Genomic DNA, 24,561 nt, shown 5'->3' on the forward strand with positions numbered 1-24,561 from the left:
TCACTTCATACCAATACATTGTTTTGTGGAGCATCCATAATAACGCCAATGTAAACCTCATGACATTCTTAGTTTTATACGGTTACCTTCATCTCATACTTCCCTTTTTGAATTCATTTTTACAAATATATTTCGCTTTGTCGATCATCACGATGAGCGGAGTAGATGGGGTGTTTCTCTAGCCATATTTTTACAGATCCCTTAGCAATGACAACGTTTTTGGCGGATGCATGCAAACTTCCCATTCGCCAGACTTTTTCTCAAAGCTTTCTAACAAACTTCTTTCAACATTTCCTATCACATCCTCACCAAAAACTATACATATACAGTACGGACCCGATTTTGTCAGCCCCATTTTTCGACAAATTTTTTGTTCTCGTTATCTTACGGGCAAACTTTATCAAATTAATCCATGTTTATCATCAAACTACAGCTAAAGGGCAGAACATAGAGGGATAAAAAGTTTGAAAAATTTGTTAGGTTTTCGAGGAGAGCAAAAAATGTGTTCCGAAAAGGGGCTGATAAAATCGGGTCACTTATGTAACATATTCCTGATATTTTTGGTAGATGTCTTACACTATATTGGCGTGTACTCAACTGACTGAATTCCAAAATGTGTAGCAAATTCCATAAAAAAAGTAATTGTAAAGCTTCGGCCGATTACTGACAAGATGTGTGATAAAATATTTACAGTGCTGTAATGCTAAAATCAGGACTAGTTAGTCAAGGGTTCCCGATTTTAGCGCCCATTGACTGGTATATTCCCATGGATGAATTCCTGGAGGAATCTCTGAAGGAACCGCTTGGGCAGTTCCTGAAGGAACTGTAGGAACAACTGTTGAAAGAATCCATGGAACAACTTTTGAAGAAATCCCTGTCGAAATTGCTGAAGTAATTCTAGGAATATTGAAGAAGTCTCTAAAAATATTTCCGAAAGTATCGCTGAAGAAATTTCAGAAGGAATGAAAAAAAATCTGAAGAAAATTCTTAAGGCATTTCCGAAATATGTAATGACTTAAAAGAAAACGGAATATTCCAAGAATCCTTAGGTATAATTTATGAAGAAATGTTTAAAGGAATGCCTTAAGAAACACCTGGATACCCCTGGTAGAATACCTAAAAAACCTCTTGAGATGCTTTTAGAAAAATAAATCCTGGAAAAATCCCCTATAATAAAAATCCTTAACAACATTTTCAAATGGAGAGAGAAATTCATCGAGATACGCTTGGAGGAAATCCTGGAGTAGTTTCTTAGAAAACTCATAGAGGAATACCTGGCGGAGTTTCTGATGAAATCTCTGTGTGAATTTCTATTGGAATCTATCTCTGCAAGAATGCCTTCCAGCTTTTCCATAAGAATCCTTATTGGAATCTGTGAAGGAATCTGTAGAAAAAATTCTGAAGGAATCTGTGGAGAATTTTTAAAGAATTTTTTCAGAAATCTTTGGAGTTATTTCTGGAAAAGAAATGTCTTGAAGGAATATGTAAAGAAATCTTCGGAATTAATTTAATAATATATTGTAGAATTTCTAAAGCAATTATTGGAGAAAATTATTTAAAAAGCTTCTTAGAAAATTTTGAAAGAATTCTGAATTTCTTATTCTTAATGTATTTGTGAATCATTTTCTAAAAAATAAAAATCCATGGAGTATTTTTGAAAGAGTTCATGGAAGGTTTTCTAAATGAACTCTTTGAAAAATTTCTGGAGAAATCTATAAAAAAAATCTGTAGACATTCGTTGATGAATTTCTATGCAAGATTTTTTGAAAGGTATTCTTAAAGTATTTTAATTTCTGGAGGACAGTCTAAAGGAGCTTCTGGAAAATTTTGTGAAAGAATTTTTGATTGAATTTCTTCAGGGTATCCTGGATGATTTTTTAAAGTAATAATACAAGGAGTTTCCAAAGAAGTCCCAGAAAGATTTTTTTTAAGAAACCCTGGGAGATTTTTTCAGAAGCTCGAGAAATATTTTTTGTATGAATCCTAGGATGGTTCCAGCAAGGGTCCATGAAAGAATTTTCGAATAATCTGTGGAATTTTTTTCCAAGTTTTTCTTGGAGAAATTTGTACAGAAATCTCTGGAGGAAAATCTGAAGATATTTTTGAAGAAATTATTAGTCGAATTTACGATAAAAGCCATGCTAGATTTTCTTAAAAAAAACCGCCGAAAAACTTGTAAATAAACCCCTACGGCAGAAATTTCCTGAATGGATCTAACATTTTTTATTCTAAAGTGTCCCTGGTGGAATTTGTAAAGAAATCCCAGGAAAATTTTCTGACAGAAATTCAAACTTCCGTGAAAAAAAAAAATTCCTGGAGTTATTTCTAAAGCAAACCTCGAAAAAAGTTTTGAAACAAATCCTTGGAAGCACGATTGAGAGAATGTTTAAAAGAAATTTTGAAGGATTTTTCGGAAAAAAAAAAATAAAAAGTCCCGGAAAAAATAGGGTAAACCACAATTCCTTGTGAAACTTTTGGAAGAATCCCTAGTGGAGCTTCTGGAAAAATTGGAAGTTGTTTTGGGATTTCTGGTGAGATCTTTACAAGAGTTTCCAAAGCCACCCCAATAACATTTGCGTTGCGTTGCGTTGCGTGGTAAGGGAGTAATTCGTAGATTGCATACTGAAAGTTGTCATGTTAAAACTTTAATACTCCTAATCTAATTGCTTATGGAATGCTATTTGGGAAGGAATAGCTATCCAACCAGGGCCCATATAGCCGAGGCGGTAAACGCACGGGTATTCAGCATGACCATGCTGAGGGTGACGGGTTCGATTCCCGGTCGGTCCAGGATATTTTCGTAAAGGAAATTTCCTTGACTTCCTTGGGCATAGAGTATCTTCGTGCCTGCCACACGATATACACATGCAAAATGGTCATTGGCAGAGAAAGCTCTCAGTTAAAAACTGTGGAAGTGCTCATTGAACACTAAGCTGAGAAGCAGGCTTTGTCCCAGTGAGGACGTTACGCCAAGAACAGGAGAGGAGCTATCCAACCAGAGGATGAAGTAAAAAGACATGAGAACTTCCATTGCCGGCCACGCCCATCTTCTCCGTTACGAGGATAGGAAAGGATGTGATGATATGACACCTACTTAACAAGAGGTCAGCGACTCACCGACACTCCCATAGGTGTCAAGGAGTTGGATATTTGGAATGGGGTGATTTGGAATCACTATAAGCGAGTGATACGATAATATTCAGATTGTGTAGGTGTATTTGTGTAAATCATGTAGATGTGTTGGAGTGAGTGAAATTGTTTCAGTATATTTAAACACTAACGTTGGGAGTGACATAGCTAAGAAGTTTCGTCACTCAATGGGCCATTTTGTTTCCGGGATGGGGCACAGGTATTTACACTGTGTCCTGGCTAACAAGCCTAGGCTTAACCGCCATTGATCGGTCTCTGAAACGATAAGAAAAACTATATGTGGATGGGAAAGGATAGTAGGGAAGGGTTGACTATTTATCGACGTGCCAGCTACTCACCGACGCCCTCGCAAATAGAAAGGAAATGGGATTTTGGTACAGGAATGGTCAGGAATTCAGTATGATTAAGCTGTGCCTTATATTTGTAGCTTGATATGTTAAAAAGGGTCACTTTAATTGATTGATACTTAAGCAGCGATTAGAGCAGTTTGGAGTAGATTATAATACCTACTTGATAGAGATTGATTATATTGATAGAGAAGCTCATGTAATGTAATCAATGTAATACTTTTTCAAAGATATCCACAAATTATTACGTTGAGTAATTAGGCCGGAACAAATCTCAGTTTCTTCTTTTGTCGCTTTCCTCGTTGACTCGTCGAGGGGGGGGGATGATAAATAATAAATGAATTTGATGAAAAATCACCCAAACAATTAGGCAAAATCGTCAAACTCCTTGGATTTGTTAAGAAATTTTCTCGACGACACTTATTTCACTTTAAAATTTTTAAATTTATTAAATAATTTATTTGTGTCCCCCCTCAAAATGTCGAATTCCGACAAAAAATTTCCGAGGGGGGGACATTAGAGAAAATCGAAATTTGTGTCAGCCTTAATAAAATATATAAAGGAACGGACTCACCAGATTTTCCAATTCTTAGGTCCTTTCTATTGCACACCATGTTGAAAATGTTGTGTTTTTCCCTCTTTTGGATCATATGAGATGAACGACTACCAAATAATGTTTGTACAAAATGCACACACTTGTGTATTCTTGATCACAGCTGACACTTTTCAAATTTTGTTTGGACACCAACGACAAAATGACGTATGACTTCCCAACAGTAGAAACCGGTCGTGATAGGCTTATCACAAAAGGAAAAGATGGCACCGACAGGAAGTTCCTCCAGATCTTCAGTTTGGTACTATGCCATAATTGTTCACAAATAATATCTCAGACAACTTCGGAATCTTCACTTTATATGTTCACAATCGCGCACTGGTCTTCAATGGTTCTTCACTATGTCAATAACTACTTTTTCTGGAAGGCGCTACCAAACCAAATTCAGCCAAACAAAGCAAAGGAAACATTCGAGAGCAATATCTCTGCAACGCACGACCGTTCGCAATTACGGCCCGTTCACTTGTCCAGTGGTCAGCGGGTATCGATAAAAATTAAAATTTTCCCTTGTATGGCTTTAATGCAATTTTCCGTTAGTTTTCACTTGTCAGACACTCATAATATAATCAAAAATAACAAAACAGAAAAATACAAAAAAAAACTAAAAAATGCGGACGCGAGAAAAAAAACGACAGCACAAATTTTCAGAACATCCGCGCGCGCTCACAGACTGCTGCAATCGTTTCTCCCAAAGTCACTCCAATAACATTTTCTGAAAAACTCTGGAATAGTTTCTGAAGGCAGCCCTAAAAGTTTTGAATGCATGTCTAAAGAAATTTCTCAAAGAATCTCTGAACGATTTATTTTTGAAAGAAATTTCTAAGTCAAGGATATTTTTTGGAAAAAATGAAAAAAAAATTAAAAAGCAAATCATGCAATATGCTTTGCAACAATTCTTTGTGGAATTTGTAGAATAGGAGGAATTGCTAAACAAATCACTGAAGAAAATTTCCGAATGAATCTATGGAAGATTTTTTGAAAGAATCCGTGACAATTCGGACAAAAGAGACGAACCAGCCAAGGGCTGAAAGTCTCTCTAATAAAGACAAATCAATCAATCAATTCGGACAAATTTTCTTAATTTTTTTCATACAGATTTTCAGAAGAAGTTCTGAATATATTTTTGGTAGATTTTTTTAAAGGAATCTCCAATAGGTTCTCCAAAAGAATGTCTAGAGAAATTTCTGCATAAATATCCAAAGAAATTTCTGAAGTAATCCCTGGGCGATTTTCTCAAACAGTCTCGAAATGAGAAAAAATATGTGGGAATTGGTGAAGCGTTTAATGCCAGATTTCATAAAAAAATTGTTTGTGTCATTTCTGGAGGAGCGCATGGAAGATTTTCTGAAATAATCTGTAACATGATGATTTGATTTGGGAAGTTTTTTTTTCGGAGACCGTCGTAATAAAGTTGAAACTTCTGGGTTCACTTATTTTTATTTACTACCGCAAAATTGCAACAAAAGGCGGCCCAGCAGATTGCTATACAAACCTACACTACTCGTACAGAAAGATCGCCGATTGCCAACAACTCCGAGTCTTTTATCGAAAACTCAGTTTGTAGGCAGTTTTTATATGTTGGTATACAATTCAAATAAAAATGAAATAAAAAACCTTGCCTCGATTTTATAGACATTTCGAAAATTAAAATGGTCACTAATACGAGATATACCTCTACCTGGAAGTCTATCGCTGAACACCATACTAAATTCCACTGCAAAATCGCGATGATACAAGAATATTCCCGCGCGTTTCGATTTCCGTTGAAACCCGGCATTTTCCACAACATCAACTTATTATTCACTCTGGTTTCCACCAAACCCCCTACATTAGTTGCGGGTGGTAATTTCACACGTGCATCTTGTAAGCAAAACTCAGCTCTCCGAGGAAAACCAAACAAAAGTCCACGTGCTTCAACCGCTCATGCTTTCCACCGGTCTCTCCGACGACGACGGTGTGAGAATCTCTACACAACCCCACAACGCGCGCGGGAGCAAATTTGGGGTTGGCGCGCTTTTCCAATCTCTCTCTATCGCTCTCATAGACGTGCGTCGTATGCCTGCCTAGCTTGCCGGTAAACCGGAATCGCCCGCCACCGAATCGGTTAGGCTAGACCATAGGTTCCCAAACTTTCAGGGTTCGCGACCCCCTATTACCAGCAGACATACTTTTCGCGACCCACCATAGAAATTTTCTCATTTGCTGTCTGTTACAGTAAAATTTTCTACTGTCCCTCGCGACCCCCTGGATGAAGGCTGGCGACCCCCCTGGGGGGTCGCGACCCACAGTTTGGGAAACTATGGGCTAGACGGTCGCTGCTGCTGAAAGCGGCGTGCGGGAGATAAGGGTGGCTTCTTGTTTTTTCCTCGCCACATCCATAGCTAGAGCTACAGCTAGGTGCAATGGGTGGCGTGCAAGCAGAAGCAGATTCAAGTTTGAATTCCCAACAGCGTTCGCGTTCAGTCTAGCCGTGACCGTGGTATCCGTTGGTTCGCTTTCCGCTTCCCTCGTGTAGTTTGTATCCGTTCCGTGTATCTTGTGCTCCTCTAACTTCCGGCGCGCGCTTGGGCAATATAGGGGCTGCTGCAGTTGTCGGATGTCCACGGTGGACGACCGGATAGAGTTACTCTGTAAAGTCAGTGTGTGTGGAATAGCTGCTACAAGGTGTCTGTCTTCATCCGCGTAGACCCGCCATCGTAGAGTGTTGCTTCCCATGCTTGATGTGCCGCCGTTTCGTATTTCCGATTTATCAACTGTTTCTCCTGTCTTCGTATTCGTATCATCTCTCTGGAGTTAGGTGTAGTGTCTCAATATATGAGAATGACAAAGTAGAGTGAAATCTTATCCTATCGTTACTTGAAGAAGTGTGAAAACCTCCTATGCCGCAAATCTTATTCCCTGTGTCTACACTGTGTGAAAACATCCAGTTAATTATAGTGATCTTTACAACTAAACAAAAAAGCCGTACAAATTGCCAGTAGGTGTTAAGTGATGATAGCCAAAACCGAAACAAACCCATCGCAAGTGGAATGTAAGAATCAAACCTCACGTTATATGGAATCAAGCCGAAGTGATTACAAAAAGAAATGATCAGGAAAGCTGCAAAGTAAACAATAACTCGCAGTGAAATACAGTAGAGTGGCCCAAAACAACCATAATTTGGAATTTCAAACCTCACCGCTGAAACCAAATTCATAGTGATCAATAAAATCTTCGTAAGTTAGTTGCAGGAGTTCACACTTTGTGTTTGTGTTCACAATCGAACATATGTATGAAGAAAAGTGTCTGCCTTACCTGATTGTCATGAAGTAACGTTGCAGCTGAGGAATTTCTTCCGTTCAATGAAGAATATACACGTAACTGAGGAAGGTATTGTGAAGAAATGAAAACTACCTTTTTGGGAATGACTTATTTTTCACTTGAGAATGTCTGCCCAAAGTGTTGTCTTACGAGATTCTAAAGAGTGACCTAATTGTAATCGCGCACTCAGGCATACTCGGAACCTTACAAATGTGTCGGGATCTCTTTCAGCCCAAATCATCCCAGATCGTTCCAAATGCTTGTTAACCGTTAGGAAAACGTACTAAGAGTCGCTTACGTACCCCTGAATTATGATTATGTTCAGAGATTTCCTTTGGATTTTGCTTGGAAATCTTTCCAGAACTTATTCCAAAATTCCTCGGAGAAACTTTCCCGGAATTCTATCGAATACTTTTCCTTGAAATTCTTTCTGCTTTCTCCTTGGATTTCTTCCGATTCTTGGTGATTTCTTGTCATATTCTTCCCACGATTTCTCCCTTCGTCATAGAATTTACCAAGGGTTTTGTGGTTTTGTCCTGAAGGATAGCCGAAATTTCTTTCTGGATTTTCTCAGGAGTTTCTGCCTAAACTCAATCCTAGGGCTTTTCTGGATTTGCTCACCGCGATTTTTCCGATGATTATTCTGCCCAGGTAACCTCTAAGCACTGTTCTAAGCATTACAAAGGTAATTAAACAGCTTTTCGTTGCTAAAAAGCTCTATATAGGCATCCCTAATGCTTATAGGCACTATAAACACTAAGAACTAAATGCTACATGCTGTAAATAAGTTTGTCAGTGCTGTCACAGGACTTGGAGTACATGACGTTTATATCAGTCAAAATTGATTTCGACCAAAACAAACTAAAGTTGGTCATGGCTAATACATTTTAACATAACGGATCTGAATCGAGCGAACAGAATCATTTTTGTTATCATTCGACGAATTCTGCTCGGAATGCTAAAAGATAATGGAATCTTTCAAGCAAATGTGGTGATTCCAGACACGATTTTTTCGTTTATTAGTTCTACAAACTCCAGCTCCAGTCGGAAAACGTTGCGGAAGAGGAGCTACATCGTTCTGCGACCATTAGTATACATGTTGCTTCTTCCGCATATTTTCTCTTCCAGCGTTTTTCACCACCTAATTGACCACTAAATCATCATCCTCCCATATAATTTTGAACCGTCGAGATACCCAAATTATTATGTTTTGCATGGTTTAAATACATGTTTGATCACACTGATTCCATGGTGCAATTGTAGAGCAGATGGAAAACGCCAATGGACTTGGACTTTCGATCAGGAACCCGGAGGACAAGAGCTGGAATCTGGGTCAAGCAGCAAAAAACAACTTCAGTGGAAGCAAAAGAAATGAGAAAAGAACAGAAGATAAACAAAATATTTTTTTTTCTTCTTTGTCTCACTTTTGACAACTCTCGCTCCAGAGACTTGGTATTTTGAAGTTGGCCGTATATCAGCCGAATAATGCGCCAAAAGTGGCTTTTGAGCAGCTCCTTTAGAGAATATAGAACCAATTAGCTTTGCTAGCAAGGTTCTATATTCCACTATAGAACCGATTTAATGCCATTTTTACGGCTTAATGGTGACCTGGTTGGTATTTCTGAGAGTTAGTCCACAGATTTCTGACAGAAGTTCCGACAAGGATTTTTATTAATGCTTTCTGGAAAAGCTGTTCAACATTTTCTCCAGGGATGTTAGAGAAACTTTTGCAGATGTTGTTCTTTCAGATTTTTTTTTCTGAATCTCTCTTGGAGTTTTTCGCTAGATTTCTTCCATAGTTCTTCCCGGGAATACTCTTAGAAGTTTTCAAAGTTCATCCGAAAATATCCTCAATGTTTTACACTGGGATTACTCCCGAAAGTTATTCCGAGGTGGCGCATTTTTTCGGGATTTCTTCCGAAATTCATCGAAAAATTTCACCAGACTTCTTTTTGGAATTTTTGGCAAGAAATTTGATATGTAATCTAGGGAGGTAATCCAAGAACAATTCTTGGATAATCCCGGCCAGAATTCCAGGATTAACAATTTGAAACGTCCCAAAAAGAATACCAAGAGGAATCTTGGGACAATTTTCGGTAGAAATTCTGAAAATTACTCTGATAGTAGTCCTGGGAGAACCGACAAGTGAAACCCCCCATTGAATTTTTTGATAAAAGTCCAGGATAATGTTGAAAACCTCTCAGAAATACCTCTGAAGCAATAACGCAATGAGTTTTCTAAGAAAGTCCCCGCCCTCGAGAAGAAACGTCGAGAGAAATATATACCACGTAAAACGTGAAAATGTAAATGAAAATATTTTACTCCAACCATGATTATTTTACACCTTCAGGACTTATAGGTGAAAATCTTCAAAAAAAAAGCGAGAGATTTTCCGAAATATTTCTGGAGAAACTCTAGAATAAATTTAACGAAAACATCTTGAAATAAAACAACTGCGAGCACTTCGTCTTCCCAAAGTAACATAGTATCAAGGCAGTAATAAATTGTAAAATGTAAAAACAAACATAGATAGGCAGTCGGATGCCTGAAACTTTTTCCAGTCTTGGTAAGGTGGTATGAACTACCAATCAAGCCGATCTGTTTAAAAGCACAGGTCGTACGGCAGAAGTTTTACGCATTCGATGTATTCGTTCAATACATGGCCTACTTGACTAATTTCACCTTCATGAAAATTTTCATACTTGTTCGAAACCTAGCGAATACTTTCATATCTATCATTTCATTATCCACTTTGATCTCTACTCCCTTATAGGGTAACCAATATAATTTGGACCCCCATATATTTTGGACCCCCTGTGTCCTATTATCACAACTTACACAGGTTTAATGATGAGATGACGGAAATTTTTAGAATCATTCGCTAAATAAGATCGCTCTGCACGGGAAGCAATCATTATCTCACTGGAAATATCCATATTTGCCTTGATATTATTTTTTGCCAATCTCGTCATCCGTGCGAGTGTCGCATCATGTTTACAAAAAGAGATTGCGGTGCTGAGGAAACTTGTAGATGTAAACAAAAACATTTATCATTCTAGCGCATGGTTTCCCAAACTGTGGGTCGCGACCCCCCCAGGGGGTCGCCGGCCTTTATCCAGGGGGTCGCGAGGGACAGTAAAATATTTTACTATAACAGACAACAAATTAGCGAATTTCTATGGCGGGTCGCGAAAACTACGTCTGCTGGCAAAAGGGGGCGACCTGAAAGTTTGGGAACCTATGTTCTAGCGCATTAAATTCGCAAAGTTCGTCTAATCAGCCTTTTTCAATCAAGTAATTAGGATGTGATCAAGCATATTCAAGCGACAAATTCTTCCAAAATAGTTTCAAACGAGTTTAAACACCGGGTGTCCAAAATATATTCTGAAGAGGGTCCAAAATATATTGGGGTGTCCAAAACAGTGAAAACTGAAGCTCCAAAAATCAGTTATTTTCATCAAATTTTCAGCCAGAAATGACCTTGTGGGTATTTTTGACGGACAGTGGAGGCTTTTACGAACATACTAACATCATCATTATGTGTAAATACCCTCTGAATCTGTTTGATTTTGAATTAAATTCAAACCAATGTCCTCTAGGGGTCCAAAATTCAACCGTTACCCTACTCTAAGTAGGAAAAGACCGATATAGCCAGAGATGCCAGATTATTTTATCAAAAAATCTGTATCAATTCAGATTTTTCTGTATCGCCGTATTTGAGGGTATAGCAGACACCGAGAGTCCTAGATTTTGATAGAAACTAACAAAAATGTACTACTTTTTAAAAGTTTTTAATTTTTACTGGTATTTATTCTTCGAAAACATTTGTGAAAATGTACAAATTTTCATAATTGTTTTTGAGGTTTAAGCTGAAATTTATAAAGATTTCATTAAAATTATTGAACTTCAAATTGTATATTTTCTGGAAAAATCTGTATCACATTTTAAAAATCTGTATTTTTCTGTACTCTGTATCTTGTCTGTATGGAAAGACAAAAATCTGTATAATACAGAAAAATCTGTATATCTGGCATCTCTGGATATAGCCATAAAATCATCAAGTTTGTAAAAACAAATGATTTCGGCATAACTGCCCATGTGGCGCCCGAGCCTTCCAAATAAACGAACAAGTAAAAAAAAAATCTTGAAATAAATCTGGGGTATTTTCTTTCTAAAGGTGTTATCGGTTTTGTTTCTAGAGTATCTCGCGGACTTCCTTTGGACTTACCAAGATTTTCCCAAAGTTCCTTCAGGGATACTTCTTATTTGTATTCCAGGATAACTGTGTGATTGCTTCTTCCGTAATTTTGATTTCTGTAGATGTTCTTCATGGGATTTATTCCAGAAAGTTTTAGGGGATTTCTCGCTAGTTTCATTCTGAAACTTTCTCAAGGAATTTCTTACCAGGAACTTCGCAGAGCGTTGTTTTTAAGAATTCTTCGTTTGGAAATATTCTCAATATTTTCTCCCGGTATTACTCCCAAAGGTTAATCCGAGGTGGACAAGTTTTTCTCGGGATTTTTCCTGAAGTTCTTCGAAAGATTCATTCTGATATTCGTCAGGGATTATTTTTACTAGGAACTTCATAGTAGCTCAGGAGATATTTCGAGAACACCTTCTGGAAAAATCCTGGCAGGAACTCCAGGAAAAAGTACTAGAAAAATTTAGAAAGTTACACCCGGACGAATGCTGATGGAACATTCCCGAAAAGATATTTGGGTATAATTCCTGAAAAAAATCGGAACGATCACTGCAAGAAGTTTGGGGAACTTATAAGACGGCAATCCTCGATATACCTTTGAAAGAAATCATGGGAAAAAATCCATGAAAAATATCATTAGTTGTTCCTTTAGGAAGAAATTCATGAAAACAAGTTCAAAACAAATACGGAAAAGCTATTAGAGATATCCCAAGAGAAACACCGCTAGGAATCCCCAAAGAGAAGTACCTGCCCTGAGAGAAAAAATGTCTCGTAAAACTTCAAGAGAACTCTCGCGGGAATCTTGAAGAAATATCCCAAAATTTCATGAAAAAAAAATGCAGGAGGAACTCAAGGGCAGAAATCTCAGGGGATATCCCTTTAGGAAAACCGTGAAAAACTAGGATTGACTCGAATGGTAATTCCAGGAATGACTCTGTAAGAAAGCCGTTTTACAGAAGCTTAGTGAGGAGCTTCATGTTAAACCTGAAAGAACCTCTGGGAAAATACCCGTAGAAACTCTGGAAGAAATTTTAGGAGGAACACCGGGTGGAGTCGCAGTGGTTTTTCGAAATAGCTTGCCGACAGTTTCTCGATGAATTTTGGCAAGATTTCTGCAGAAGGTTGGCAGGATTTCTTCCACTGATTATTTTTTGTAAACTTCGTGAAAAAAGCAATAGCATTTACAGAAATTTTATGGAGAAACCATGTAAGAAATCTTGCGAGAATGTCCAGATCCAGAATAAATATTGCAGAACTTCGAGGATACCCCAGGATCAACAAAATCTTCTAGAACAGTGTTTTCCAAACTTTTAGGAGGTATCACCCCTGGAGCTTGAGAAAAACTTTTTCGCTCCCCTAAATGAGATTTTTTTTATGAAAAAAGGCTGAAACTTTGTTGAGCTGAAGCCCTCAAAAACCCACTATTTGACACTGTGGCGAAACTGATGTTTAATGAATCTAAATTAGTATCTCTCTTATTAAAAAAAACGCATTATTGCATGTATAACAATACATTTTGAAATCATGTTTGTGCTATACATATTCTTGAACAAAAACGAGAAGGACGGACTGTAAACATTTACGAAAACTTGTTATCTTACACACAGTGTTTTTGAAAAGGGGGATCCATCCTCCTACTGATGGGATATTGAAATACAATTTCAAAAATATTTTTTTATACAGAAAGAACAAATCAGGAATATATCTGTGTATTTTCAAATGTAGTCAGCTTTTCAAAGTAAATGCAAATAATGAAAAGCCAGTATAAATTGGAGAACTTCTATTGTCAAATAAGTAAGGCGCCGTCCACAAATTACGTAACGCTCTAGGGGAGGGGGGGAGTATGGCCGAGCGTTACGGTCCATACAAAAATTTTAGGATTTCCATACAAAAAAGCGTTACGGAGGGGGGAGGGGGGGTCTAAAAATGTCGATTTTAGCGTTACGTAATAAATGGATGCTGCCTAAATATGCAACAGTCATTACTCGGTTTCGAGGGAAAACAACGCTGAATTCGTGGAAACAATCAGAATAGCTACTAGTAATAAGTTTGAAATTTTCAAACAATGTGTGGTGATAGCTCCCATCCAAAACGTGTTCTGAAATTCGTCTGAAAAATCATGATTTTGATTGAAAATTCCATGAAAAAAAAAACGCCCATGAATTGAAAACAAAACTTTCTCATCAAGTAAAAACGGTTCTTCTCATAATCTCTTATAAAAGTTTCTTCATAGTTTCTTAACATGTATAATATTAGATCTCCATAATTCCTAGGAATTATTTAGAAAATTCAAATAGCAGTCTTATTTGTGTTTTTTTTCTTGGGATTATGACGAAAAGTCCTCATAAACATAAAAAAACAAATTCTGCAAAATGTAGTCGATCTCAAAACAGACATTTTTCAATAATTCTAGAAACAACAATATTTGAAATGTTAGAGGTTCTTAATGATTCAGTTGACATTCTGGACTAGTATTTCAATACTTTTTTTTTCAATTATTCAAAAAGTCGCCCCCTTTTTTAGTATTTTCGCCCCCCAATTTTAGTTTTTCACATTTTCGCCCCCTTCGGCCTGATTTTCGCCCCCTGGGAGGCGATTTCGCCCACTTTGGGAATCACCGTTCTAGAAGATGTCCCCGGTAGACACTCCAAGAGTTATATGATGGTAACTTTAACCCTCCTAAGATGTTAGGCTGGAGGTACAAGGATAGCGTAGAGTACGCTCATCGAGCCTGCCTGGGTCATATTGACCCCGACAGAACTTTTGAGAAATACCTCGGGAGCAACTCTAGAAGAAATCTCACGGCAATTTCTGGACGATTCAGGGATAAATCTCATGAGTAACTCTGGGGGCAAACCAAAAAATCCTCTGGAAGAAATCTCAGAAATTCTCTTACTGAAATCCTCCGAAAAACTCTTGAATAAAACCTAGGAGTCTCCGCAGTAAAGCTGCAGGATTTTTTTCTGGAGGAAAAATCAAAAAACAAAAATAAAATGTAAAAATGCATTTAGTTTTGCCGAAGCAAATCTTCGAAGAAATTTCTGTCGGTATGAACTGTTTCAGAAATTATAAATACAATACGATTGACTGCCATTTCAATTTGAGAACAATATCGAAAAAAAGGTTTTTCTTGCTCTTGTAGTAAACATTCTAACGTAGCAAATAATACCAACTTCGTTGATGTTTCTTCTAAAAAATTCAATGAAATTTGAAGTTGCACAAAGCGGTAAAAAAAATATAGCAAAGTAGAAAAGAAACAAATCTCACAAATAAAATATTTCATTTTTAAACATAATGAAAGTTACTGTATCGATAAGAAACAAAATGTCTGAATTGGTAAACGTTATTTTTACAGGAATATTTGATGAAGAACCATCATTGAGGGTCTTTTTTAAAGGAGGAGGAGCAACCATTGACATGTATAGTTAGATTTGATCGTTGATCGTGATATTTCAACATTTCTCCCTGGAATACTCCCAAAAGTTATTCCAAGATGACCCAGTTACTCTCGAAATTTCTTCCGGAGTTCCATTCAAAATGTGTCCTATACTTTTTCCCGGAGTTTCTCGCGAGATTCCACCAAGGCTTTTTCCCACATTTCTCTGGGAATTTCTTACAGGCAATTTTGTTGGTAATCCTAGTAGGGGTTCCGAGATTAACTACTGGGAAAATCTCGGCAAGAACTCTAGAAGTGAATGTTGTAGAACAGGGGTTCTCAAACTTTTCCAGCTTGCGACCCACTTTTGATTTTTATAAATTTTAGCGACCCACTACACGTATTTTCATAAAATTCGTTTTTTTTTGCAAAATTTGTACTGACTTATATGGCCGGCATTAACTCAGACCGGACCATCTGTTTTTCAACGATTTCGGGAAAATGCCCTGCAAGAACTAGGGATGTCAAATGTAGTGCATTTTTGTCCGAAATACTATAGTTCCTTTATGTAGCGAAACGTCTGCTTTAAAATAATGATGAAAAGTTCAAAGTTTTCGAATTTTTTCGCATATCTTTACCTATCCAAAAAACCGCGTAGTCCACTCTGACCGAACGCCGACCATATAGTAACTTATAAGTAAAATGTATCACTTTCATAGGTTTTGATGAAATTACGCAAACTTAATTAAAAATATTTTTCAATTCATTGTGCTCTTTTGTTTTTTTTATTTTTTTTTTGAAAAGTCTAGGTGAGGTTAAGGTACCCAAGTGTTCAGTTTCAGTAAGCTCTTAGTCTAAAAAGTTTTAGATAAGTTTCCAAGTTCCTAATATGTATATTTAACCTGTCTGGCTTCATGCAACACTACAGAACAGGTTTTAGGTATTCACTCGCACGTTCTAGAAATAAACAAAAACATACAAAAACATACAATTTATGCAAAGTCTTTGAAAATAAGTGGTTAGCATACAATTCTGCAGAATTTTAAAATTTACTTTAAAAGATCGGATTGAAATGCTATAAATAATAAATATGTACAGCGAGCGAGTGAACTTCCTTCATACACACTTATTTTATTTCTTTTTTTTTTATTGAAATCACTTTTCAGTTGTTTCAGTGTTTCAGTGTTTCAGTTTCCGAAAAAGTTCAAATTATCGACATTCAGCAGAATTTTATAGAAGTTTAGCTTTACGAAAGTTCGGTAAAAGTACGTTTTCTGATCAAAGTATTATTTTTGGTTAAGTAGTATTTCATTTTATTTTATTTTAATTGCTAAACATGTTGTATTGTGTAAATCTAATTTAAAATGCAAGCTAAGAGTAACAGCTTGAACTCAGTTTTCTTCCAGAATACAGGTTGAACTTAAAACTGAGGGGTTAGCAGCAAAGGGATGTGCGTGACAAAAACCTACTTTCGAGTAAATGAGGTTTGAAGTTTTTCATCAATTTTTCATCCCATACAAAATATACAATTTTCTACGATTTATTGCAATTTTTCTAATCATCGTAAAAATAATGTTAAAAAAGTTCCTGAAAGCTTATAATCTGAAGAATTTTTCGATATGCTTAGCTTAGAATCGACAAAATGGTCACTTACACCCTTTTGATTCTGGGTCCCTCAACTGTTGATTGAAAACGCTTAGCTTCAGAAACGATTTCAGAATGCTGACAGCAGTCTCAATATTCAGTATAACCCAGACTATGACTATAGAAATAGAATACAATTAAATAGAATTAAGGAGAAATCCAATTTCTAGAAATAACTCTGCCAGTTCTTCAAGGGAGTATTTGTGAATTATAAAATAGCAATATTAAGACATTTATTACAGTATCGCGACCCTCCAAAAATCGGCCCGCGACCCACCAGTGGGTCGCGACCCATAGTTTGAGAAACGCTGTTGTAGAATTTCCAAAAAGGAACATCCAGAGGAATCCAGAATTATCACTAAAAAAATTACGCGAATCTCCTATGTGGGTGAAACTTCGTCAGCAAGATCTCATGGAACTTCAAGAGAATCCCACGAGAATCTTTCAGAAATATCCTGGAAGCATCTCTAGAAGTAATCTTTAGAAATTTGTTTGAACATATTTCAAGAGAAACTCAGATATAAACCTTAATAGGGACTCTGTGAGCAATACCGGGAGAACCTCTGTAAGAATTTTCAGGAAGAACTCCTGCAGAAAACCCGTTAGAATTCGTGAAGAAATCCTGAGAGGAGCTCTACAAGATGTCTCAGGAATAATTCTGGAAGAAACCCTACTTCTTAAATTTCGTAAGGAGCTTCAGGATGAGCCCTGAAAGAAGCTGGTGTAAGACTGTAGGAAAAAATCCAGGAGGAGCACTGGAAGTAGTTGTAGAGAGTTCTCTTAGTGCTTCTCCAGGATAACTTTTCAACTGTTTCTCTTGTAATTTTGTCAAGACTTCTGAAAAAGTTGTTCATGAAATTTCTTCCAGAGAATTTTTCGGGATTTTTATTCAGAGTTCCTTGCGGGATTTGTTTCGTAGCTGCTCCCGGGATTAGTCTTAGAGACTTCCAGAGTTCCTTCGGGAATATTCATTATAATATCCTCCGGGATTACTCCAAATTGGCGTAGTATTTCTCGAGGTTGCTTTGGAGAATCCTTGCGAAACTCCACCAGGATTTCTTCCAACATTTATCCGAAAATGGCTTACAAAGAACTTGGTAAGTAAAGGTACAATTTCCGGATTCCGAAAGCAAACCCGGGTATAAACCCGGGAAAATCTCTAGGAAAAATCTCAAGAGGAAAGATATTTTCAAGCAAGTACGAGAAAAATCCTGGAAAAACCTCAGAAGAAAAATTCGGAGAACACTCCATGATAAATGGAAAAGCTTTTGCAGACATTTCGGAAGAAACCCTGTGAGAAATTTTGATTGTGAGTAATACTCTGAGGATATCTCGAAACATCGGTAGCAATCTTTTAAGAGAAGTCTCCGGGAGATACTCCGAGAGTAATATCACGATAAACTAAAAAAAACTGCCGCACGGCAATTTCTTGAACAAATTCCAGAAGTAATTCAGAGGTAAATTTCCAGATCGACACCTGGAAATGCTCTGGAAGAAATCTCAGAAAGATCTCTGGCAGAAATTCCGTGAAAAACTCTTGAAGAAATCCTAGAAGTCCCTCCAGTAGAAACTACCCCTTCTACAGAAATATACAAGAATAATTCATGTAACTCTGGGAGGAAATCCTTAAAATTTTGTTCATTCATGCCTCCGCAAAATTCCTGAAAGATGTCTGAAAAATTTGTATTTTAAAATTTCCCCAAACATATTTTGAAAACCCTTTATTAATTATCTACGAAGTTTTGTCAGGGAACTGATTTCGTCCAGGGCTTAGCTGCTTTTTGTTTTAGAAATCTTTATTCCAGTTTTGCCGTGACATCGCTCCTAGATTTTCCAAGCATTGCTCCTAACATCACCTAGAATATTTTGGGATATTCCTTAAAAAAACAAATAATGAAGATGCCACTATTTGAAGAGCGATTCCAAGAGTAGTAAGTTCTTCGATAACCCTCGGAGGAGTTCGCAACAGCATCCTTAGAAGCATCTAGAAAACACCCTCCAAGAAATTGCTCTAGGGATTTCCAGAGCAGTGTTCAGAGACATTTCCATAGGAATTTCCAGAATTATTTTAGAAGCGTTTTCAATCAAATGGCCAATGAAGACATTTCTTTAATAAACCTCCGAAGAATTCCTAGAGATGAATCTGATGAACTCTTGTTGAAAAAGTCTTTCAACAAATCTCAAAGAAATTTCTGAAAACGTCCTGAAGATATTTGGAAGAATCCTTGAAGGAATATCTGGGAAAATTGACATAAGAAATTCTAGCGGAAATATCTGAGATATTTCAGATAGAACCCGTGGGGGATGTTAAGACGACTCTCTGGGACCATATCCAAAAAAATGTAGGAATCGTTGCATTCTTCAGGGGATCTTCGGACTAGTTTCTGCAGGAAGGATTCCTCTGAAACTTTTGTAAGAGCCAACATTTGGCGGAATTCCCGTATACATTTCTGCAGAAGTTCTCGAAGAAACTTTTTGAGTATTCTCGGAAGAATCAATGACGGATGTTTTGGATGAATTTCAAGGAGAATTCTTCATAGAAATTTATCAAGAAATCTTTGGAACTGTTTCGAGAGGATTTTTTTTTTGAAAATTTCGGAACAATTTTTAGAAAAATTGTAGAGAAGTAAATAGAAAAGGAATCTCTGGAAGAATCCTCGAAGAAATCTACATTTTTTTTTGTCGCCAAAGGAACGTCTGTAGGAATCTTTGTAACTGCTGCTGTCTTTGAAAGAATTATTGGTATTATTTCTGGAATGAGCCTTGGGGGAATACTTGCAGGAATTCGCAAAGTAATTCTGTCAATCTTGAACAAATTTTCGTTTGAAATTTTAAATAAGTAACTGTTTTATAGATTTCTTAAAAGTCCTAAGGATCCTATAAAGGATTTTAGAGGAATCTTTTGAAGACAATTCTGAAGTAATCCTTGGAAGAATCATCATTGACTTTTTTTATGAACCCTTGCATAAATATTCGCTGAACTCCATCGATGATTTTTTGGAAGAATTCTCGGAGGAATCCCTGAATATCCTTGTAAAGAGTTCTTGGTAGAATTTCTGGAAGAACGTCTGAAGAAAATTCTCAGGACCCTTCAGAAACCCTCGGAGAAGTTCCTGTCGGAATCATCAGGGAATTTCTGTTGCCATTTTTAAATGACCTTCTGCAAGCTTGAAAAAAAAATCTTGAAAAATTCCTGTAGAAATTCCAAAAAGAACTGTAAGAAAAATTTAAGCATGAATTGTCGGAAACATCTTCTGGGCATTTCTTGAGGCATTTCCGATGTTTTGTTTCAAAAAAAAAAAAAACCGGTGAAGTGAAATTTCTAAAACAAAATTCTTTAAAGGAATTATCGGAGAAAATATCTGAAGTGGCCCTTGGAAAAGCTATCGAAGATTTTTTTGGTAGAACATCGATGGAATTTCAGGAGAAATCTTAGCAGGCATCCAGAACAAATCTTCGGTTGAAACTGCAATTCTAGATGAAACACCTGTAGTATTTTTGAAGACATAAAAAGAACTCTTCAGAATTTTCAGAATGAATCTTTATGTTTATTTTGAAACAAAATCATCATAAAACTAATAGGAGGCTATTCAGTTGTACCCTCGTATGAACTTCTGAAACAGCAACTTTTCGAGCAACTCTCGCAAAGATTTCTGCAGAACATCTCGTATAAATTTCTGAGGAATTTCTCGGAGAAATTAATAAAGCATATTTTGGGCGAATTTCTGGAGATATTTTCACATAATTTTTCGAGAAACCCTCAGAGCTGTCGAAGTGGAAGAATTTTTCCAGAAATTCTTCCACAGGCACTTCTTTGAGAACTCCGCCAACATTGTTTCTGGATTTCCTTCAGAGATACCTTTTAGAATTCCTTGTAGTATTCATAGCAATTTTTCCCGTATATTTTTTTGCATTTTTCCATAAATTCTTTTGTACGTGTCTTCTGGATTCTATAAGATTTTTTTTTCGAAAATTCTTTCAGTAGTTTTTTAACGGCATTCCTACAGAAATTTTCACATAAATACTTCTTGGTTCTTCTTCTTAAAAAAAAATCCTTCCTGAGTTAAGACCGAGATTCCCTTCCGCATTTCGACAGCAGTTCTTCCAAGATTTCTTCCAGAGATTTTTCCAGGTTTTTTTAAGGTGCTGGGATTTTTACAGGTATTTCTCCTAAGAGGCTTCCCAGAAGTTCTTCTGAGTCTTTATGGAGTTTCTTTCGGCATTTTGCAGGAGTTCGTCTTGATATTTCATTATTCCCGGGATTTCTACAGCAGTTAATCATGGGATTACTGCAATCTTTCCACCTGGAGCTTGTCGCAGTGGTGTCTCTCTGGATATCTGCTATTTTTTTCTTGACATTTCTCCATATTTCCACCAGAGATTCATTTGATAAGGTTTCCTGGGATGTCCAATTGAGATTTTTCAAGGATTTCTAGTAGAGTTGGATGTTTTCCCGAAATTTCTTCCAAAACCCTCCTGAAAATTCTAGGAGAGGTCCTGAGAGAAATTCCTAGAAACAATTCACGATGGAATTTAGGAAGAAACACAAGGAGGAACTCCTGCAGAAATCTCCTACAAAGAATATAAAGAAGGATCTATTGGAGAAATCTTGATGCTGTCTGCTGGAGAAACTCATGAAGCAAGAGCAGTTAACCCTGAGATCTTTCCAATATTTCTCCCTGAGAATACTCACTACAGTTTGCCCATATCTTCCCCAACTTCCCTCAGAGTTTATCTTGTTTTCTGCGTTAGCTACTCCTGACATTTAGTTCGGAGTTCTATCCTGGAATTTTTCGTAGCAGAGTCACGGAATATTTCCCGGAATCCCGTCCGGAAACCTTGTGAGAAACAAAAGGGTTTCTCCTGAGATTTTTCCCAAGAATACTGATAGAAATTACAGTAAGATTACCCAGGAGACATTCCTAGCAGATGTCTCTAAAGGAATTCTGGTGAATACCTTGAGAAACCCAAAGAGGTACAGTGAGGAGAATCCTTACAGGAAATCTCTCACAAATGATTACGAAATCTTGAGAAATTACTTCACAAAACCCAAGAGGAGTTCATAAAATTCTTGCGAGAGCTTCTGAGACAAGTCGTGGGAACAACTTTTGGAGAAAATATGAAAGTAACTCTAGGTCTAGGACATCCTAAAAAATCTTCTTGTAGAAATCCTGAAGGTAATCTGCAATTTATCAAGGTGAAACTTCTAACGAGGAACCCGGTAGAACATCAAGAAGAAATTCCGGAAAGTATTCGAACAGTAATTCTGGATGGAATTTGTGGAAAGATTCCTTGTTTTGTATGGAATTTTGGAAAAAAAATAATGCAATTTCCTGGAAAAATCTTGGAAAGATATTTGGACCCCTTGAAGAGGATCGGATCTCATAGGCTTCCATTAGAATTCACTAGTCGACCTCTGTTTATTTAATCGGACATTTGTAGTGCTCCAGTTAACTTTTCATCCTGAGCTTCGGGCAACAGCATCTTTCGTGTATCAAATTGAGCTCAAATTTTTAGACAGCTACGTCGACAAGTACTGCTGCCATTTCAGATGTTAAGGCATGAAATTCCAGCTTTCTTACTTTTCCATACAAAAGTTTGGTCCACACTAACCCAAACCGATGAAAAGGATTTGTTTGCCAAACAATAATACCACCACCGACTGGGTGCGACGAAAGGTACTGGTTGGAGCTAGTCGGCCTTCCTGAATCAACCGGAATAGAGAAGAATTACCCCACAGCAACGAACAACGGCGACGGAGCTCTTTAACCGGAAGAAACACCCCAAAAACACCCCGAAAAAGTGCTTACTTACTGAAACTGAAAGGAGAAAAGTTTTCCTCTAGTCTGTGTGCAATTGTCCCGCGTTACTCACTGTGACACGAGGAGGAAAAAGTTATCCATTGTTTTTTTCCTCGCCATTCGGAGTGCGGATGTGTGGTTCGGAGTGATAAATATAGAACCAAGGAGGTTAATTAAGGACGACCCTGTGCACGTTATCAGCAGGACTAGTGTGTGGCGAGTGACGTGGAATTTGAGGAAAGGATTTCCGTTTACCGGTTGAGGAATTCAACGAAGTTGAAGTAATGGAGTGAAACGGTTGGCGAATCATTGTGTCATGTGGGAAATGTGATGAGAATCGACATAAGAAGTGAACAAGTTTTAATTGAATGAAGTGTGTTGCCCGGAGATAGAGGTTATCATCGGTGGGACGAAGATTGTGTCTGTGAAAATGACGAAAAATTGCGCTTCTTATCATTGAGTGGACGAATTGCGGTTTGTGTGATATTTTCCTAGAGGGTTCCTGAATTTGCGGCAAGAACAAAATCAAGGTACGTGCTGTTGAATAAAATAAAGTGATTTGTTGTGAGGCTTCCGCTTGAAAATATCAATGAGCAAATCAATAATTTAAAATGAGAACTTTCAAGTTTTTGTTATTGGAAGCAGAGTGTGAAAAACTTGTAGATTGGCTGTGATTCTTGTGTAGAATACCAAAAGCAGGGGTAATAGTAGCTCCTTCTAGTGAATAAATTAAACAAAACTGAAAGTACCGCATAATCAAATGTCGCAAAACATCGATCGACAGTTTTTCAAAATAGTTCTGATAAATATGAAAATCATCGCTTATCTCTAATGAGATTTTTCGGGGGTCTATTTTGGATTTCTTCAGAAATTACATTTGGGATTCTTACAGGATTCTCTGAGATTCCTGAACAGGTTTTATCTTGGATTCTTCCAGGAAGTCCTTCTGGGATTCCTCCAGCGAAGTTTGCTCTAGAATTCCTTCAAGCATTCTTCTGGGATTCCTCCAGAAGTTCTTTTCGAAATTCATTCAATAATTTCTTCTGGGATTCCACTAGGCCGCCTTCAGGCATTCCAAGCGAGGTTTCTCCGGGAGCACTTTGTGGAAGTTCTTAATAAATTCTGTCTGAGATTCCTCTAGGAAATCTATCCAGGAATCCTCCAAGAACTTTCTCTGTTATTACTTTAAGCATTTCTTCCGGGATTGCTCTAGGAAATCCTTCCGGAATTCCTTCAGTAATCACTTCCAGGATTCCTGTGAAAATTCTTTTGGGAGCTCCTTCAATTCTCTTAGGAGACTCCTACAGGAACTGCTTCCTGGATTCCTTTGGGAAATCCTTCCGGAATTGTACTAGAAAATCTTGCCGGGACTCCTCCGAAAACTTCCTCCAGGATTCTTTTAGCAACTGTTTCCAGGATTTCTTCTCACATTCCTTCATGGATACGTCTTGGAATTTCCTTAACAGATCCATTGAAAATTCTTTCCTATATATCTCAGGGAACTCTTTCCGAGATTCTTCCTGAAACTGCTACCGCACAGTGGTCCAGATTTGAAAATTCGTGGCAAAAATTTCCAAATCACAGTAGTCTGCTAGTTTTAGCCTAAATGAATATACTGAAACATTATTGAGCTCTTAATTTCATATTAATGGCATTTTCATTATTTTTGTCGATTTCGTCGTGTCGAACGAATTCCGAACAAAATTTCTGTTTTTCATACAATTTGGCTATACACATATCATTATGGCGCTAATGTTTTGGCAGCTCTTGGCAGCTGCAATTTTCGTTAATCAATTCTGCATACTTAGACGAGCGTTTGAACCAAATATCTGCACGGGGGCGGTTTATAAGACACTTTGAAGTTGAAGTATAAGAATTTCTCGTACTAATAATATGTGATGTTAATTTTGAAGCCAAAGGTTTTATTCTGATCTCCTTTTCCATTGCAGGTGCCTAATATACACAAAAACTTACGAATAAACTTCTGGAAGCAATTAAATTACCTATTTTATTAGACTTTTGAAGTGGTTGAACTTGCTTGTGTTCTTTATCAAAAAATCAACAATTTTTCCATCAGCAGCTATTTAGCGCTGTTAAAACATACAGAATCATAATTTTCAATTTATTTA

The 24,561-nt window shown here is 37.2% G+C and overlaps 1 protein-coding gene across 3 annotated transcripts in view; it reads left to right on the top strand.

Annotated features, from left to right (window-relative positions):
• The first annotated feature begins 6,499 nt into the window (after positions 1 to 6,499).
• LOC109404827 (relaxin receptor 2) overlaps positions 6,500 to 24,561 on the top strand; it is a 354,324-nt gene continuing 336,262 nt past the window's right edge. The window contains exons 1-2 of one of the 3 annotated variants that reach the window (XM_062857075.1): positions 6,500 to 7,479; positions 22,229 to 22,962. The gene's annotated coding sequence lies outside the window, so the exon portion shown is untranslated. Of the gene's footprint in view, positions 7,480 to 13,438; positions 22,963 to 24,561 lie in introns of those variants that run through there. The other 2 variants (XM_062857076.1, XM_062857074.1) reach the window with 2 other exon arrangements.

Source organism: Aedes albopictus, chromosome 3, assembly GCF_035046485.1.
Source record: "Aedes albopictus strain Foshan chromosome 3, AalbF5, whole genome shotgun sequence".
In the NCBI taxonomy this organism is placed as follows: domain Eukaryota; kingdom Metazoa; phylum Arthropoda; class Insecta; order Diptera; family Culicidae; genus Aedes; species Aedes albopictus.